Source organism: Saccopteryx bilineata, chromosome 5 (assembly GCF_036850765.1).
Source record: "Saccopteryx bilineata isolate mSacBil1 chromosome 5, mSacBil1_pri_phased_curated, whole genome shotgun sequence".
In the NCBI taxonomy this organism is placed as follows: domain Eukaryota; kingdom Metazoa; phylum Chordata; class Mammalia; order Chiroptera; family Emballonuridae; genus Saccopteryx; species Saccopteryx bilineata.
In genome coordinates, this window is record NC_089494.1 from 68,856,706 (window position 1) to 68,875,924 (window position 19,219).

Sequence of the window (19,219 nt, forward strand, 5' to 3'; positions counted from 1 at the left end):
CGATACAGAAATGAGTTATACTTATTAGATAGCTTAAGAAACTACTGGAGAAGCCAAAGGCATGCAAATGCCAACTGCTCCTCTTTAGATCAACCTCTGTGTTAATAAATCTATAAGGAAAAATTCATCTGGTAACAGAAGACAATTTCCTTAGGTCTAAAAGGAAAACTGTAAAAACCGAAAAAATGTTTAGCATTTAACTTTATTTCCGAGAAAAAGGGTGATGGTGATGTTGCAGGCCTGGTTTTGAGCAGGTCCTTCCTGTCATGTTAGTGCACAGCACTGTCCCTGATTACCTACCTGCTCAGCATGTTGCAGGTCAGAGCTGGCCTGATGGTCTCAGAGGACACGGGCTGCTGTGATATCCAGCTTCCTTCATTCATCAGAACAATTCGCTTCCCATTCCCAGGGTCCTTATACTTAAGAGTGATTCACAAAAGTATCACTGACATCATAATTCCAGGGAATGCTATATAAACTGTGACCTCTAGTCAAAATTAGTTCTCTTCATTTATTATAAAAGGGACTCTTTAACTTTAATTGGAAACTTAAGTATAAAATTTCCCTCTCTGTTCTTTTTTTTTTTTTTTGTATTTTTCTGAAGCTGGAAACGGGGAGAGACAGTCAGACAGACTCCCGCATGCGCCCGACCGGGATCCACCCGGCACGCCCACCATGGGGCAACGCTCTGCCCACCAGGGGACGATGCTCTGCCCATCCTGGGCATCGCCATGTTGCGACCAGAGCCACCCTAGCGCCTGAGGCAGAGGCCACAGAGCCATCCCCAGCGCCCGGGCCATCTTTGCTCCAATGGAGCCTCGGCTGTGGGAGGGGAAGAGAGAGACAGAGAGGAAGGCGGGAGGGGGGGTGGAGAAGCAGATGGGCGCTTCTCCTATGTGCCCTGGCCGGGAATTGAACCCGGGTCCCCCGCACGCCAGGCCAACGCTCTATCGCTGAGCCAACTGGCCAGGGCCCCCTCTCTGTTCTAAAACAATCACATAGTGAGAAAAAGTCTCTGCGGCTATTATTTTCGCGTTTAATTTTTCATGTGAAGTAAACTAAATATGGCTGTACCTTTAAAATGAACTCTCAAGTCCTTCTCTAACAACTGGGTTGGCTGTTAATTAGATGTTTCAACTAGTACTTTGGGTTGAGACTCCAGTGATGGTAGAAAACCCCTGAGCTAAATAAACCCAGGGATGCAGTCATGTAATTTTCACAACAATGCTTTCTCCGGGAGCAGTTATATACTTAAATAAACAAATCTTAAAATGGCATCTTGGCTATAACAACACCTTAATAGGCCTAGGTGAACACAAACCCAGTGCAAATCTGTAGAAATTCTGAGTTCTCCCATCATAACAGAATAGTCACTTAGAGTAGCTTCTCGCAGACCAGGCTGCGGCTCCCCTGAGCGCACGGCAGGCCTCAGCTGTCCCCTGCATGGCTGTCTCTCACTCCCCTGGCCACAGTGGAGGGAAGGTTGCAGCACCACAGGGTAGCACAAAGGACACACTCACCACGGTGTTCCTGGGTGCAGCCTTGACCCTGCCAACTACTGGCTTGCTTACTCTAAACAACTACCTCTCAGTAGAAGCTTCTCTGACCTCTACTTTCTCCTTTTTTTTTCCCTTCCGCGGCACTTTCTGGATACTTCCATTTTAATACTCAGGGCACATTAGAAAATATATGGCTATTCTTCAATAAGATCTCTCTGTGTGCCAGACACTGTGCTAGGTGATTTATGCACAAATTTATGTATTATGTCTGACCAGGTAATGGCTCAGTGGATAGAGCATGGGACTGGGACGTGGAGGACCCAGGTTCAAAATCCTAAGGTTGCCGGCTTGAGCACGGGCTCATCTGGTTTGAGCAAGACTCACCAGCTTGAGCCCAAGGTCGCTGGCTTGAGCAAGGGGTCACTCGCTCTGCTGTAGTTCCCGGTCAAGGCACATATGAGAAAGCAATCAATGAATAACTAAGGTGCCACAGTGAAGAATTGATGCTTCTCATCTCTCTCCCTTCCTGTCTGTCTGCCCCTATCTGTCTCTCTCTCTGACTCTGACTCTGTCTTTGTCTGTGTCACACACACACAAATTATGTATTATAACGTCATGCAAGTAAGGAACTACTATCTCCGTATTCCAGTCCTCCAAAAGCCCCAGGCTGTGTGGTTGCGAGCTCACTCCCTGAGCATCCTTCCTTTTCTGTATATTCCCAATACAAGGCTGCACCTTACAGATGAGGAAACTGAGGAAAAGGAATCCGAGGGAAGATAAAGTCAATCAGCTGATAAATAGAAAATCCATAATTTGAACTGGTGTCCAAAGCCCATGCTCTTAGCCATTGTCATATGCTGCTGTTCTTCGAGGCTTATATTGCTGTCTTTTGTTACTGGTGGGCACCTTGAGCATGAGGACAGCATTTTAGTCAATCATTTTCTCCTTTGAGTCTTACACAGTGTTGGAATTTAGCAGTTGTATTCAGGCTTGTGGTCATCTTAAAAAAAAAAATCTGTTATTTGCTATGCCTAAGGCAAAGGCTCAGCCCCCAGAGCCAGTTGGCCAGTCAGGAAACATTTTAAAAATTAATTTATTTGCAATTATAGTTTACCTTCAGTATTATTTTGTATTGATTTCAGGTGTGCAGCATAGTGAGTAGACAATCACATACTTTATAAAGAGTCCCCCCCCTGATACTTCCAGTGCCCACCTGGCACCATGCACAGTTATTACAGTATCATTGACTATATTCCCTGTGTTGTACGTGACATCCCTGTGACTATTCTGTAACTGCCAGTTTGTACTTCTCAATCCTTTCACCTCTTTTACCTACTCCCTCAACACTCCTCCCCTCTGGCAACCATCAGAGTCTTCTCTGTTTCCATGAGTCTCTTTCAATTTTGTTTGTTCATTTATTTTGTTCTTTAGATTCCACATATGCGTGAAATCATGTGGTATTTATCTTTCTTTGCCTGACTTATTCATGGAACATAATACTTCCTAAGAGCATCGGTGCTGCTGCAATGGTAAGAATTCATATTCTTTTATGACCCATCAATAGATGAGTGGATGAAACCCTGCGGTGCATATAGACAAAGGAAGCATTTCCCATGGGCGTGTTCTCTTTGCAGGAGGAAAGGTGTTGCAAGGCTGAGGCCCTCCCACATCTACAGCTTCTCTGCGTGCAGTGCTCACAAACGGCCTGTGCCCATGTGGACACGTGTGCTGTTGGTAGCCCAGTTACTCTGGACTGCAGGTGACTGGGGTCTGAGCCTGGCCATCTGCAGAGCAGACTCTGACCTATGAGGGAACTAGATGTGACAGCCCTGTGTGATAACTACTCTAACCAAACACTCATCCTGAGTGTTTAAGTATGAGACCTGCAGAGATGTCACTAAAATGAAGAGATCCGCAGAGAAATAAAATGCCCTGGACAGAGATCAGGAGACAAGAGAAGACACGAGGGAGCTGGAGTTGGGGCAGAGGGTGGAGTAGTGGTGGGGAGCAGAAGCCAAGGAGGCAAAGTCAGGGCGGAGGCTGGAGTCGCTGTCTGGCCCAGCACAGTTCCTGGAGTATCCTCAGGGATGAGCCTGCTCTCCAGGAGCACCAGACTGCGAGCTGCTGAGCGTGCCTCCCGGGCTTCCCTCCTCCCTGTGTCTCCCATTACTGACATCATCTCAAAGTGTCTCAGAGCCAGTTGCCAACATGGAGAGGGGTGAGAAGCAGGGGTAAAAAAATGATGAAAACACATGATCCCAATCTTCAAGGAGCTATGATCTAATGAAGCAGACAGGGAAAGCATAGGTGATTATAATCCAAGACTATATATGCTTGGTCGGCTCGACCATATATCAAAGGGCTCTCTTAAAGGGGCTCTCAGGACATCATTACATGTTCTCACTACAGGCCTAATTGACAGAGCTGGGAATAGAGGGAAAGAAGAGGAAGGGAAAGGGTGAAATCTGGGAAGATGAAAAGAGCAAAAACCCATACTAATTCCTCTCCCATTTGAATTCATATATTTCAGTAATTACCTACAGTGCTAAAAGAGAAACTACTTTTTTCTTAATACCATATTTAATAAAAACTATCTCTTAGTATATTTTGAGTGAGTTTGGTGCTTATCAGAGTGAGGGACAAAGAGCAAATAAGTTACAGCACTGCATAATGAAGAGGGAACATGTGACAATTTCTTCAGTCCTGAGCTTGGGAATTTGTTCCTCTCCTTGACCTAGGGGGACTGCTGTCACATTGGGAATTGTGGGCTGGTTTATTCATGCGCACCCTGGATATCCTAGTGCTGGACCTGGCCCACAGTCTCAAAGTAAATAGGCAACCAAATTAAATCAACCAGAGGCTGACCTTTGTACATACAAGGCCTGTCTCTCTTGTTCTAACTGATCAGTCCTGTGATTACATTGGAGATGACCACGTTCTTCCAGAAACTAATCATTCTTTTTCAGCTGGCGACTGAGCTACCCATATGGTCAGAAACGTGAGGTCACTGAAGGGAAGCTTTGAGAAATAGTATGTCTTGTCATTCCAGATTCTTAGGGTTGCAGGGATTGCAGAGTTGGCCTACAGTGTAATGATTCTGTTGGATAGACTTGGATGCTTTACACGTAGCCCTTATTACACTGAACGGAATGGCCACGAAAGCAAATTATGTCCCTCAACCTAATAACAGCTTACACTTTGTGAATGCTTGCGGGGTACCAGGCCTCTTGAAAGCATGTCTTCTTTAACGTTTCCTCTGAAGTAATGATGATAATAACTATTCTTTGTCCCACATTACAGATGAGGAGAAAGATACTTGAGAAAATATGTAACTTTCCCCAAACATCATGGGCAGTCAGTGGTGCAAGATGGGATTTGAACCCATTCATTTGGACCAGAGAAGCGCCTCTACTTACTGCTCTACTACACTGCTTCTCAACATTAAAGAGTGAATCGAGTAAAACAGATGTGTCCAGCTTCTGCAGTAAATGCCAGTACACTGACCAGTCCTTTCTGCTGATTTCTACTCTAGCCCCAAGATTTTCTTGGATATCTACATTGTTTCTTTCTCTTTCCACTTCTGGAATTCTGTAGTAAGTATGTTGTTACAATTATTGTCTCTGCAAAGGTCCTCTGGTTGAAATACATCAATAGAGAGCAATAATATGAAATTACTTCTTCCATTCCTTTAAGGGTTAACCAATTCACTAGTGCACAAGTAAAGCAATGTGTATTTCAAATTCCATTCCCTGAGCAGCCACACTCTGCTGTTTAGCCTGCCAAAATTAATTACAGATGGATATCATAATAGAACAGTATTGATCGTAGCATATCACTAAGAAGTATAAGTTTGTGTTAATTAACGTGATCTGCCACTAACACCAGGTACATTTATGTATAATCAGTATGGGAATTTGTCTATATAGGCCAATCCATTTTTCAGTACCGGTAGAACTCATCTCAGAAATGATTCATATATTCAAATGCTGGTCCCCTTTGCCTCCACACCCAACCCTTGTCCACTACACAAACACTGGTGGCCTAACTAATTTCATAGTGGCTGCTTCAGAGCATGATGCAGAACTTTTGGAAAATTCGAGTATTTGGAAGTAGAGAAATAGAAATTGTTGGTGTTACTGTGAGAAGCATCCTGGGGGACAGACTAGGTGTAGATTTCTAGACAAGTCCAGCCTGCTAATAATCCCCTGTTCCCCCAGATAATCTAAACACTTCTCTTTCATGTCCACATAGTTCTAACACTATACTATACTGTTTCAACAATTAGAGATTTATTTTAAAGGCAAATATACCCTGGCAAGTTAGGGATTATTGGTCATTTATTCATTTCATCAAATCTCTCCAAATTTCTTTTCATTACATTTAGTTCAAATCAAATGAATTTAGGAATGTGAATTTTGACTGGGGATGGGGGAGGGAGGCAGACAATTTTATAGCCTAGGGGTGGCCTTGAATCCAGGTCAGAGAACAAAATATTCTTCCTCTTTTCCTCCTCTTCCAAGGGGCTTCATGGAGATATCCACTTCCATAGCTCTGCCAGGTAATTTAATCCATACTCTGCTTTAGCTATGTTACAGATTAAAGAGCCTTTTGTGGACTGGCTTGAGCAGTTAACCAAAGTGATGGTTAAGGTTTGGGTAAGCATTCCAGAGGAAACTATGCTCTAGATGTTAACTATCTAAGTTACAAAGCAGCCTTTGGGATGCCGTGTGTTTAACTGGGGACTGCCTGTGCATGGCTGCACACCATGTTGTCCTGTCACGCCCCACAACATACTCAGCAGACGTTGTTCAAGTGAAGGAGCACACATTTAAACAGAAGTCTGGGCATGCACTGCCTGTCTCTGCACACAAAATAAAGATCTGGATGAACTCTAAGTATGCTCTACAGATGTTTTAAAATATATACTTTGTAGGGCAGACATTACATTACGATTGACACTTTTACTTTTCTTCTTTTGGAATTGAGTAGGCCTCCTTTTTCTAACTGCAGTGTTGCTTACTAAAACTCACCTTTATTCCTTAGAAACAGGAGTACTGAACTCAGTGGGGGAACAGGAGACCGGGAGATTAGCTCTGGGTTCTCCTGTAAGACGTGGACTTGGAGAGTGGCCCGGCTGTGTATGCTCCTTTTATCCTCTCCTCCCGTTTGGCATTTGACTCTGAACCAGAAGCTTGATCTCTGCTCTGGTTTCAGTTATTTTAAGCCTCTTATCTTCTTGTGCTTTTTCTTATATATGTTCTGTGAAACCCAATTCAAAAGCAGGATTACTCTACTTCAGTTTTTCTCAAAATATGATCAAGGGCCCCAAGCACAGAAACAAGGGGAGTATTTAGTATGAATGCTGATTCCTTAGCACTCCCAGACCTTCTGGCTCAAAGTCTCTGGACAAGTCCCAGGAATCTGTCTTAAATAAACTCTCCAGGTAATTCCAGTGCAGACTTAAGAGATACGCTATATTATAGCCTCTTTCTGATTATTATAACCCATGAAATGTTCACTCTGCAATTTTATTAACCCACAGAATCTAGAAATGAAAGTAACAGGAAAAGTTATAAATTTAAGTATCAGGGCGCATCTGAAAATGTAATGTAAGCAAGTTAGAAACTTTCATAGCCATCATCAGAGATACTTGCTCTAGAATTTATTCTTAAGTACGTTGGACATTTTTCCTATCTGAAATCTGAATTCCACAGAAGATCAATAATAGAATGCAATTGGCATTCAAAGCAAATCATTCCTTCATTAGCCATACTTTATTGCCTTTGTCCTAAAGTATTCATTTTTCCATCATTCCTATTGTATGAAGCAGGCATAGAAGTAGCAAACCCCCGTTTATTACAGTGCAAACTGAATGGAGAGGCTAAGCAAATGCCTTCTGGGGCTTTCCCCCCTTATTTGAGCAACCAAAAGAATGCATTTTTTAATATTAATTTTAATGCACAGAGAAACTGACAACAAAACAAACAGACAGCCAACTAAATGGGAGACGATATTTTCAAACAACAGCACAGATAAGGGCCTGATATCCAAAATATACAAAGAACTCATAAAATTCAACAACAAACAAACAAACAATCCAATAAAAAAATGGGAAGAGGACATGAACAGACACTTTTCCCAGGAAGAAATACAAATGGCCAACAGATATATGAAAAGATGCTCATCTTCATTAGTTATAAGATAAATGCAAATCAAAACTACAATGAGATACCACCTCACACCTGTTAGATTAGCTATTATCATCAAGACAGGTAATAGCAAGTGTTGGAGAGGCTGTGGAGAAAAAGGAGCCCTCATTCACTGTTGGTGGAAATGTAAAGTAGTACAATCATTATGGAAGAAAGTATGGTGGTTACTCAAAAAACTAAAAATAGAACTACCATATGACCCAGCAATCTTCTATGGGGTATATACCCCCAAAACTCAGAAACATTGATACGTAAAGATACATGCAGCCCCATGTTCACTGCAGCATTGTTCACAGTGGCCAAGACATGGAAACAACCAAAAAACCCTTCAATAGATGACTGGATAAAGAAGATGTGGCACATATACACTATGGAATACTACTCAGCCATAAGAAATGATGACATTGGATCATTTACCACAACATGGATGGATCTTGATAACATTATACGGAGTGAAATAAGTAAATCAGAAAAAACTAAGAACTGCATGATTCCATACATTGATGGGACATTAAAATGAGACTAAGAGACATGGACAAGAGTGTGGTGGTTGGGGGGGGGGGAGGAGAGGGGGGAGGAGAGCGGCACAAAGAGAACCAGATAGAAGGTGACGGAAGACAAAAGAATGAATCTTTTATAAGAGCCCCACACTGACCTGCATGGAAGCTGTCTGAACAAAGAAGACCTGCAATACAGAGTTATAATTCTTCTAAAACATTGATAAGTCAATTTATGGCAATTAAACCAATTACCACATGAGTTGTTTGGCATCAAGACAAACCAGCTGGTGAGTAAGTGAATTTTTTCACATTTTCACAGAAAGGGCAGAAGGAGGGATATGAAGACTGTGGGGGCATTGCATTTCAGAACCTCTGTAGGAGGCCGGTTCAGTGCAGACACAAGAGCGCTTGCAAATGAAAAAGCTTCACAGGGCTTTTTAAGTGTGTGAACTCAACTGTCTGTATGAAAAGTGGGGGATTAAGCAAGTGGCTTATGGACCAGGAACCTCAGAGCCACACCGAAGGTCTCACTTCTCAGCAGGATACTTGGTTGGGTTTCACCTGTTGGTCAGGGACTGTTGTGGCCTAGCATGACTAGACCAAGGGCCAGCTGAGAATGAGGGACCCAAGGCTTGCTAGCAGTTTCTGCAGAGAGGCGGGGCACTGGGTATTCCTCCTGGGTATGCCTCTAATCTAGACTTCCTCTAGTGGACTTTGCTATGACCTTAGTTTTTCTATTTCTTTTTCTTTACTTAAAATGAGTGCTACTCATATTCCTATGTTTCAAATTTAGGTGACTAGTTGGATTTGGGTTCTCAGCTTCCATGAAATGGCCCCTCTCTCCAATATTCTGAACACAGTGGGGCCTTCACCAGTGCTGGTGGGCTGTCTGGCGTGTGGTTGTTTTCTAGAATCAGTCTGGGAACCCAGGTGGGTAGATATTCTAACCTGGCTCCACTTTTCACACATAGCTTTATCCTGAGATTTGAGGGCACTCAGGACAATCAGTGCTGCATTCAGCTGTCTGATCTGTCCCCTCACTTAGCAGGCATCTCTGTTCCATTAATACCAAATTCAGCTCCTTTATTTCTGTCAGTCAAAGAACAGCTCCCCAAATGCGGTTGCTAAAAAGTCATGAGGTTCTGAGCTAAGGCTTTTTTTCTTTCTTTTTCTTTTTCTAGCTTTGTTAACATATAGATGTTAATATCTTGGACCCGAAATAGGCTTTTCCTCTTGGGCAAAGCTTACGTACAGAAGCCTCTGATTGTAAAATAAAAGGGTGGCTACCATTCTCCACTGATGGTAAATCCTGCACTTCATTTATTTTTTGTGACAGAGACAGAGAGAGACAAAGAAAGGGACAGACAGGAAGGGAGAGAGATGAGAAGCATTAATTATTCGTTGCAGCTCCTTAGTTGTTCATTGATTGCTTTCTCATATGTGCCTTGACTGGAGGCTACAGCAGACCAAGTAACCCCTTGCTCGAGCCAGTGACCTTGGGCTCAAGCTGGTGAGCCTTGCTCAAACCAGATGAGCCCGCGCTCCAGCTGGTGACCTTGGGGCCTCGAACCTGGGTCCTCCATGTCCCAGTCCGACCCTCTACCCACTGTGCCACCGCCTGGTCAGGCTCCTGCACTTCATTAAAGAGCAAATAGAGAACCTCTTTTTGCAAAATGCATAATAAACCTACACAAATGGTATGCAAAGTCACCAGGCTCTTATGGCTAGAGAAGCTTTACTTTTACATTGCCTTTCTATAATTAATATTAAGCATTCTTCTTTAGTTCCATTTGTAAGTATATTAAAAAATCCTTTTCATAAAACGTTAGAATGTTTTATGAGTATAGAAATACACACATAAAGGCTAAGTATTGTTCTCTTTATTCAAAATAATTTTCTACAATACAATAACTCATGTTAACTTGAAATGTCTACTGAACAGAATGCCTATTATGCTGCTCTTTGTTTCTACTCTTCATCTTGAAAATGCTTCCATTTTCAAGTTAAATTCTCACTGCATCTTTTAAAATCTTTTTATAATGTAAAAGTTCTTTATGTGTCAAAAATAAAAAGGTAGATAATATGACTCTCAGTAGCTAAGTCTCTCAGGGAACAATGCAGTGTTAGGCATTGTGTCTGGTTTTCCTGAGGAGGTATAAATGAGACTTTATAAAGAAAGAGTTCATTTCTGGCCTCGTCGTTTTTTTTTGTATGTGAGCAAAATGCATACCACCTATCTGGTCATCTGCTGCCTAGTTCCTGGGACTTGATGATCCCCTTCTCCAGCCTCAGTAATGCTACCTCAGACATCTACCTGATCTATAGCTTAGAAACTCAGTCATAGATTCCAGAGTTTCCTTAAATAAATGTTGCATTGTCCCAGAAATTAGACTGTCTGGGAAAAACTTGACTGTCTAAGTTATCTGCAGAATAATGCAAGTTTCTACTTTTCTGAACGTCTCATCTGCACCCTTTGCTTTCTCCCATCAGCTCCTGTACCTCCATCAGCTCCCCCAACATTTCCCCAACAGAGACAGCTTCTATCAGTCCAAAGTGGTGGCTACCGAGCAGTCCAATAGTCCTGCTTGGATTGACTCTCTTCTCTGAACTGTCTACCAGGCTAGAGACCAATTAACATGATAACTCCTACTTCCTTGAGCCCGAGATGGATTCTGATTTGGAATGGACATATTGGCGAGAATGGTTCCTGGTTAGACCTTCTCCCACAGTCAGATCCCTCCCTGTACTCCTGCTTCAATGCACTCTACCCCAGGGGATTGATACGTGGAGAAACATGCCAGGTGGGAGTGGCTGTTTGGTGCCTCTGCCCAGGTCTCATCAGCTTCTCTTCTGCCCTATACTTGACACTTGTTGCCTAGGCTCCTGCAAGCCTTGAATAAGGGCTTGCTGATGTTAGGGCATATTTTAAATTACTTTTCATTTTCCAAAGGAACTTCACCATGTTCTCTGTATGGACATGTAAAAAAATATATATGTGGTCACTATTTGTTTAGTAATGTGTCAAAATATAATCCTCAGAGGGCCTATTCCAGGGGTCAGTAAACTATAGCACATAGGCCAAATCTATCCTGCTTTTGACAATAAAGTTTAATTAGAACACAACTACCATTACTGCTCATTCATTTATGTGTTGCTTATGCCTGTTGTGCTACCAGCAGAGCTGAGTAGCTGTGACAGAGACTGTAGGACTCACAAAGCCAAAAATATTTACATCTGATCATTTATATAAAAATGATGCGAAATTCCATCTTATACTCACCCATTACTTCATTTCTCTGTTAGGAGCCTAAACAGAGTCCTACCTGAGGGGCAAGTATACAGGTACTGAGACACTTACTTTGTCTAATTCCAAATTATTTTCACCAAAAGGGAAAAAACCTATTTCTTAAATTAGTGACATATGACTAAAGATATTAGTGCATGTGGGAAAAGAAACCCCACAAAGCTCAGCACAAATACTTCTAGAAGAAATTATTTTTTAAAATGCAGTCTACAGAGAGGAAAAGGAATAAATTATTAACAATTATTGTCATCCAACAGAGATTCAGAAATACTGGCGCCACTCCTTAATGGGAACTTTCTTTGCAGTTCATTTACTCTGACCACACCCTACGGGGGTTAGACAAATTGAGCCCCACTGTGTTGAAAAGAGAATTAGCATTGATTTTTCTCCCATTAAATAAAATATTACACAAAGGTATGCTTATAAATGGTTACATCACCAAAGCTTGTAAATAGACAAGATTAAAAAAATTCTTAATCTTATTTCCTAAATTGAACCTGATAGTTCTTTCTATCTAGCAAAATTTCTCATGTAAAATCAAATGAGTAGATATGCTGACATTTAGTTTCACAACATCGTCACTCTATAAGGGTACATATATAACTGCTAAAATTTAAAATGGCTGAGCGAAGGGGTTTTATACCCTATTGTGCCAAGTTTTTTTTTTCTCTGCACTGATGAAAATAAAGAAGTCATCATTGCCAATGGGCAGAGCCTGCTACTTTGCTTTTACCAAATGCAAGGAGGTGTAAATACAAACCGCAAAGTAGAAGAGAAAGACCATGATTCATCATATGACAGTAAAGCTATTAAACCTAATCAAAGATTCAAAGCGAACTCACATTGCTTTTCAACACATTGCTAAAGAATCGTTTTAGCTGTACAACTAGCATAAAATGTCACAATCCTGACACTGCTGTTGAAGAAACCTGGTTTAAGGTATTTACACAACTTAAAAACTTGAAGCGAAGGGGAGTTACTTACCATAGGATAAGCCACTCTGCTTTTATTCTGGACACAGAGCCCCTGAAGTTGTAATCGATAACTGATTAAACGTTGATCTTTCAGGGCATTATAATCTGAAAATTTAGGACACTTATTTGCGATTGAAAGTATAGCCTGCTGGATGAGCGAAGGCTCACCTACACTAACAACAAAATCAATGTTTGTTGTCTCTCACAAAATACAAGGACAAAGATTTCTTCTCAGGAAGTCAGTGGGACCATGAGGTAAAGCACACAGTTCTATATTGAGAAGTGAAAATCCTGCCCATGGCATACTATTCCAGAACCTTGAGTGAAAGGAACAGATGGGCAGGAGGACGGGACAGGAAGGCACAAAATATATAACTCAAAAGTTCCCTGAAGGTCACCTGGAGAAAGCCTATTTCTTTTGTCCTCATCAGTCTTTCAAAGGTATGAGTTGTAAGTTCAACTTGTTATAATACATCAAGCTATGAAAAGGTTGTGAAGCACGATTTTATAATTACTCATGTGAGTTCTTTGGGGGTTTAATCATGACTGTTTAAAAGGTGAAGCTTGTTTTCTAAGTTCAGCCCTTGCCAGCATCACAGAAAGATGTGCAACTTACCTATGTCTGGCTCGCCTGTGTCCTACATATGCCTTTTGGACTGTAGATTCTGGAGCTCCAACTACTTCCACCTGACTCTCCATGCATACTCATCATAGAGTCCAGAACACAGTAACTGCTAAATAAATGCGTGTGGCTTAGAATTCTGCAAGAATGTTTTTCCTTACTTATTATTAAGCAGTATGAGAACACAAAGATAGAAATGCTGAGCTGTTCAAGGAAGACTTAATCTGGCATAACTGGTAATATCCTCTCAGCCCCTGGCCCACCAAGTTTGAGCTCAGATCCTTCTCTCATACACTCTATAAAAGTAAGTTATGGACATGAATATTTACTGTGGGAGCCCATAAAACCAACTTACAGAATTCTAGCTTCATACTTGACTTCAGTACCTGTCCTGGCTCCTTCTAATGTATGGTCCATTCAGTTTCCCTTCTGAAATTCTGGGTCATGCATTCCCACACACTTGTCCACTTTGAAACTTCCCTTAGCCTTGGAGCCTTCAACCACCTCAGCTCAAAAAGTCCCTGCCCTAACCTTTAGCCTTTGATATGTCCCAACTTCGAACCCTACTTCATTATGATGAGGAATTCTGACTCAAAAGGAATAATCTCAAAAAAAGCTCCATGAGACATTTTAATTTATTTTCTTCCTTGAAGCCTATGGATCTTTGAGAATTTCTAACAAAGGTGGGAGAAGAAACTCTTTTCATCAATGGTGAATTCCCAGAATTTCCTGGTTAATTTATCTCAGTGGATAACTGATTTCTTTCCTTAGGTGTTCTACATGAAAGTAACTGTCACCCCCCCCCCCAACCACCACCATCAACTGGCAATTTTTATAGCAATGGCTGAACATTATTTATAATGAAAAGGCTGAGCATTACTTTATGCTCTTGGTATATGACATTGTGCTCCATCTGTACTTCCCGGAGATCTCACATCATACTCTACCTTGCATCATATTTATTACTTTATTTCCTTCTTGAAGCCCTTTGGTAGTTACATGGGCAACTCTTTTGTTTTTCTTATTCCACTGTATTCCCCACAACACTAGTAATAAATTTATATAAGTAAGGACACTGGACATGTTTACTAAATATTAGGAGGCAAAGGAAGCATATACAAACATATCCAACTCTAGTATGGAGAAATGAAGATTTAACTCTTGAATTGAAATAAGACTTATGACCAGTTTTTGTGCCTAGTTTTAACAGTTATTATCAGAATTACATATATTTGTTCTAAAGTTCTGTAAATATAATAATAACCTCTAACCCCTGGCCTCCTTTTTGCTTTTGATCACTTAAAAGTGAACTTCTATAATGCTTCCCACTCTCTGTGAGTCTTGTCTAATGTGATTCCATATGAAATTATGCAAGAAACTATACCTCCTGCTCTAGGTTCATAGGGTGTTCATGTGTATTTTTTTCCTCATTAAAAATAAAAATTCACAATGAGGAGTAAGGATGGGCAAAAATGGGAATTAGATGAGTTTCTCTTGAGCCTCTTCAAACTCCAGCTGTTCTTTCTCTCCTGCTGCAATGGCTTCCCACTGCTCTCTGGATGTTCTGTGACCTCATCTAGTCTCTACTCCTTTCAAACTGAATCTCTCCAGTTCTCCTGACAAAACCTGCTCTCGGGCTAGTGCTGTTGGAAAGAATCCAATATATGAATTAGTTATATGATGTTGATGAATGAGAACAGCTTAAGGCATCTTCTGACCCAGAGGGATTTGCATTTTGATAAGGGGCAATGTCCTAACCCAAAGGATCAAATTGCTAATGGTAGAATTTAAGTCTTGAGGGATAGCATCAAGGGTCATGAAGTCTCCCAACCCTATCATATTGGCTGCCAGCTCCAACAGTGCAGAGGGCTTTCGCTCCCTCACTGCTGTCCACCTTTATCACCATGAATAATCAAGAAGTTATTTCTATATAAGCCTCAAATGCTGATGCTCACAAATGCTGAACTCATTATAAAAGGGAACAGTGTCAACACAGTGACTCCACATAATTTCCAGATTTGGTGGGAGGGGGAGGAGAAGAAAGGAAAGCAGAAAGGGAGGGAGAAAAGCAGGAAAGAAGAAGAACCATCAACATAAGGAGTAAAAGAAATATCTCTGGTATCTGAATGTTATTATAGTATATCATCGGATATATAGAATGTATCCTTAACTCGACTTCTGTCATCAAACAGTATGTGTTAATCCAAATTCTTTATAAAATGAAAAGAGATTGTATTGTAATCTGTGGGGGAGGGGGACTTACAACACAATAAATTTAAGGGCTATGAAGCATAGTATGTTAAAATTTAAAAACAAATTTTAGAATTGTAGCTCTGTAATTTAAGTTAGTGTATAACAAGAAATACTAAGTATGACCAATTATCACTGCTAAGAACAGTAGAAAGACAGTCCTGCAGTCACATACTTTTGAAGGAAGTCAATAAGAAATAAATCTGTTCAATAGCAGGAGATTTCAGCTGTATTTGTTGAACTCATGACTTTTTGAAAAACAATAAATCACACATTCACAGAATATGGTGCTGGCTTAGGTCATTCATGCTTTCTTACAGATGCAGGTAAAAAGATTTAGAAGATGATCCCTTACCAAATAAATCAAGGCTTGCATACAAATATTACTGCATTAACTCTTAACATTCTTAATTGAAGTTTGAAGCTTAATAAAGTCTCACTTTTTTTATAAATACATTTTTATTAATTTTAATGGGTGACATCAATAAATCAGGGTACATATATTCAAATAAAACATGTCCAGGTTATCTTGTCATTCAATTATGTTGCACACCCATCTCCCAAAGTCAGATTGTCCTCCGTCACCTTCTATCTAGTTTTCTTTGTGCCCCTCCCCCTCCCCCTCTCCCTCTTTCCCTCCCTCCACCCCCCATAACCACCACACTCTTGTCCATGTCTCTTAGTCTCGTTTTTATGTCCCACCAATGTATGGAATCCTGCAGTTCTTGTTGTTGTTTTTTATTTACTTATTTCACTCCATATAATGTTATCAAGATCCCACCATTATGTTGTAAATGATCCGATGTCATCATTTCTTATGGCTGAATAGTATACCATGGTGTATATGTGCCACATCTTCTTTATCCAGTCTTCTATTTTTTTTTTTTACAGTGATTAAAACCTTTAAGCAAACTCTTGGCCAATACAGCAAGAATCCATAAAAGAGTAGTGTTCTTAACATGTTCACCAAGTCCAAGTTGTAAAGTTTATGTCTTTAAAACAGGTAATGAATTAAAAAGTCATTTAAGTGAAAACCTCACTTAATTATATAGCATAAGTTTTATAGATATTCTACAATGAATAGAACAATAAAAATAGTGGTTACTAATGTAAACTACCTAGGGAAAGAATGAATTCTCTCCTCTATTTTTGAAATGACTCTACTTACTTCCTAAGTCATCCTTTACTGCACTACTCTATTTTCATCTACAGTCAACTTAGGAGATTTGATGCAGATAAAGACCTAGATCTGATACAATTATATAGATAAAAGATGAAAATTGTTAAGGAGAAGTTAAAAGACATGAGAATAATATTAGAATATTAATCATAGAAATGCAATTGTAGTTCCAGTTAGAAAGGTTGGAGATAATGAAGGAGACATGAGAGTTAAATTCAAAATTTGGTAGAAAAATTTCAGAACTGATAAAAAACGTTAATCCACATATAAAAGAAGAACATCGTAATAAGCAATACATTTTTGTAAATCCACAATGAGACATATCTAGCAAAACTGCAGCACATCAAAGATAAAGAGGGGTTCTTCAACATAGCCAGACAAAGACAGAAGAGTTCCAAAGGATACAAATTCGAATGTAAGATTCTGAAGAACAACAATGGGGCCACTAAACCAATAAAATAGTATCTTCAAAGTACTGAGAAAAAAATAATCTTCAGAATAAATATAAACTACCTCTTAAGAATGAAGATAAAATAGAAGTATTTCCCTTAAAAAACAAGACAAACAACTAACTAGAGATTCTAACAATAAGGCATTCACTAAGGAAATATTGAAGTTATAGACTTCTTAGAAGAAGAAAAATGTTCTCAAAAGGAAAGTCTGAAATGTGAGAAACAGTGGTGGGAAAAAACCTGTTTAATAGAAGATAAATCTAAATAAACACTAATTATATAACCATAACAATTTCTAATTTAGGGAATAAAACAAGATAAATGGTAATGTGAAAGAAGAGAAGGTAAGCAATAATAAACATTATAGGGCCCATGATCCTTGTATAATTTTAGGGTAGGGTTAACATATTGATTAACATTAGACTTTATTGAGTATGATAGTAAAATTTCTAAGGCAACCACTAAAATATAAATAAAAGAACTACCAAATCAGTAGAGGAAAAACAATGGAATAAAAAAAATATCCCTTGTCAATCCAAAATACAAAGGGGCAAAACAGGGGCGAGAGGGAGGAAGATGCATAGAAAAAGTTTAAAGATGATAAAAACAACTCCAAGCAGTTTACTGATCACAACAAATGGAAATAATCTTAAACGACCAATTAAAAGTAGAGATTATTAAACTGCATATGAAAACAAAACCAGCCATTTGCTGTGTATAAGAAGCTCTGAGAAAACAGACAAATTGATAATAAAAGGATAGGAAAGGTACACTGTGTAAATGTTAACCAATAACAGCTGGAGAACATAGAAGATGCAAATAAAAGATATTTGGGTATAAATGAGAACATACCTAAAGTTTTAGCGAAGATTAAAGAACAATAAAAATATTCAGAGAAATTATGGCACTAATCTAGAAATTTAAACAAAATGAATAGGAAGTATATCTTATCAAAACTGATATAAAATATAGAAAATTGAAACAGTTTTATAACGATGAAAACACTTCAATTGAGAAATGGGCAAAGATAAGAACAAACATTTTAAAAGAGACATACTCACACATAAATATGTTTTTTGCTCAATTTCACTAGGAACCAGGGAAAGACAAATTAACATTAAAACAATAAACATTTTGTTTTTTCCTAATACGGCAGAAAGATATGAAGTCTGACTAGACTCAGGGCTGCTACTGCTGATGTGCTTCAGTGCTGGCTAGTGTTTAAACTGTTACAACTACTGTTGGAAAAAATGGTGCTATCTTGAAAAATTGAACCTTTATAGATATAATTTTCAGCAACTCTTCTCCTAGGTATATACCTGAGAAACTCTTGATCATGCGCACTAGAAGACATTGCTTATAATAACAATCTGGACTGTTCATTAGCATGAGGGTAAACAAACGTGGCATACTTACATGGGCATATTAGACAGTGATAAAAATGAATAAACTATAGTTCTAATAACTACAGATAGATGTTAAATATAGTAGTCACAGAAAAAGCAAGTCATGAAGACTATCCGGAGTATAATTTTAATAGTTCAAAACCAAAGAAGACCAAGCAGTATATTGTTTAGAAACAATATATATGGCAGATAACTCTGAGCAAGAAGTAAAAAGCAGGTTAGAGGATAAGTAAAATACCTATGCAATAGTTTTACAATTATTTAGTTCTGGCCTGACTGGTGGTGGTACAGTGCATAGAGTGTCGACCTGGAATGCTGAGGTCCCAGGTTCTAAATCCTGAGGTTGCTAGCTGGAGCATTGGACCACTGGTTGAAGCGTGGTCACTGGTTTGAGCCCAAAGATCTCTGGCTTGAAGCCCAAGGTTGCTGGCTTGAGCAAGAAGCCACTTGCTCTTGACCCAGTCAAGGCACATATGATAAAGTGATCAGTGAACAACTAAAGTGCCCCAAGGATGAGTTGATGCTTCTCATCTGTCTCCCTTTTGCAAAAAAAAAAAAAAATTACTTTAGTTCAGGGGTTGGGAACTTATGGCTTGTGAGCTAGATGTGGGTCTTCTGATGGCTGCATCTGGCTCTCAGACAAATCTTTAATAAAAAAATAATAATATTAAAAATATAAAACATTCTCATGTACTACAATCCATTTATTTCCTACCGCTCATGTTCATGGTTGCAGGTGGCTGGAGACCATCACAGCTGTCCTCCGGGACAACACCAAATTTTTATTGGATAATGCATAACGTACACAGGTCGTTGTATGGCT

At 39.7% G+C, this 19,219-nt stretch overlaps 1 protein-coding gene across 4 annotated transcripts in view; it reads right to left on the reverse strand.

Annotated features, from left to right (window-relative positions):
- The window catches only part of B3GALT1 (beta-1,3-galactosyltransferase 1), a 602,130-nt gene that overhangs the window by 119,792 nt on the left and 463,119 nt on the right, over nt 1-19,219 (reverse strand). Inside the window, exon 1 of one of the 4 annotated variants that reach the window (XM_066281118.1) lies at nt 12,497-12,578. The exons of the other annotated variants lie outside the window; for them this stretch is intronic. The gene's annotated coding sequence lies outside the window, so the exon portion shown is untranslated. Of the gene's footprint in view, nt 1-12,496; nt 12,579-19,219 lie in introns of those variants that run through there. 4 annotated transcript variants of the gene reach the window in all.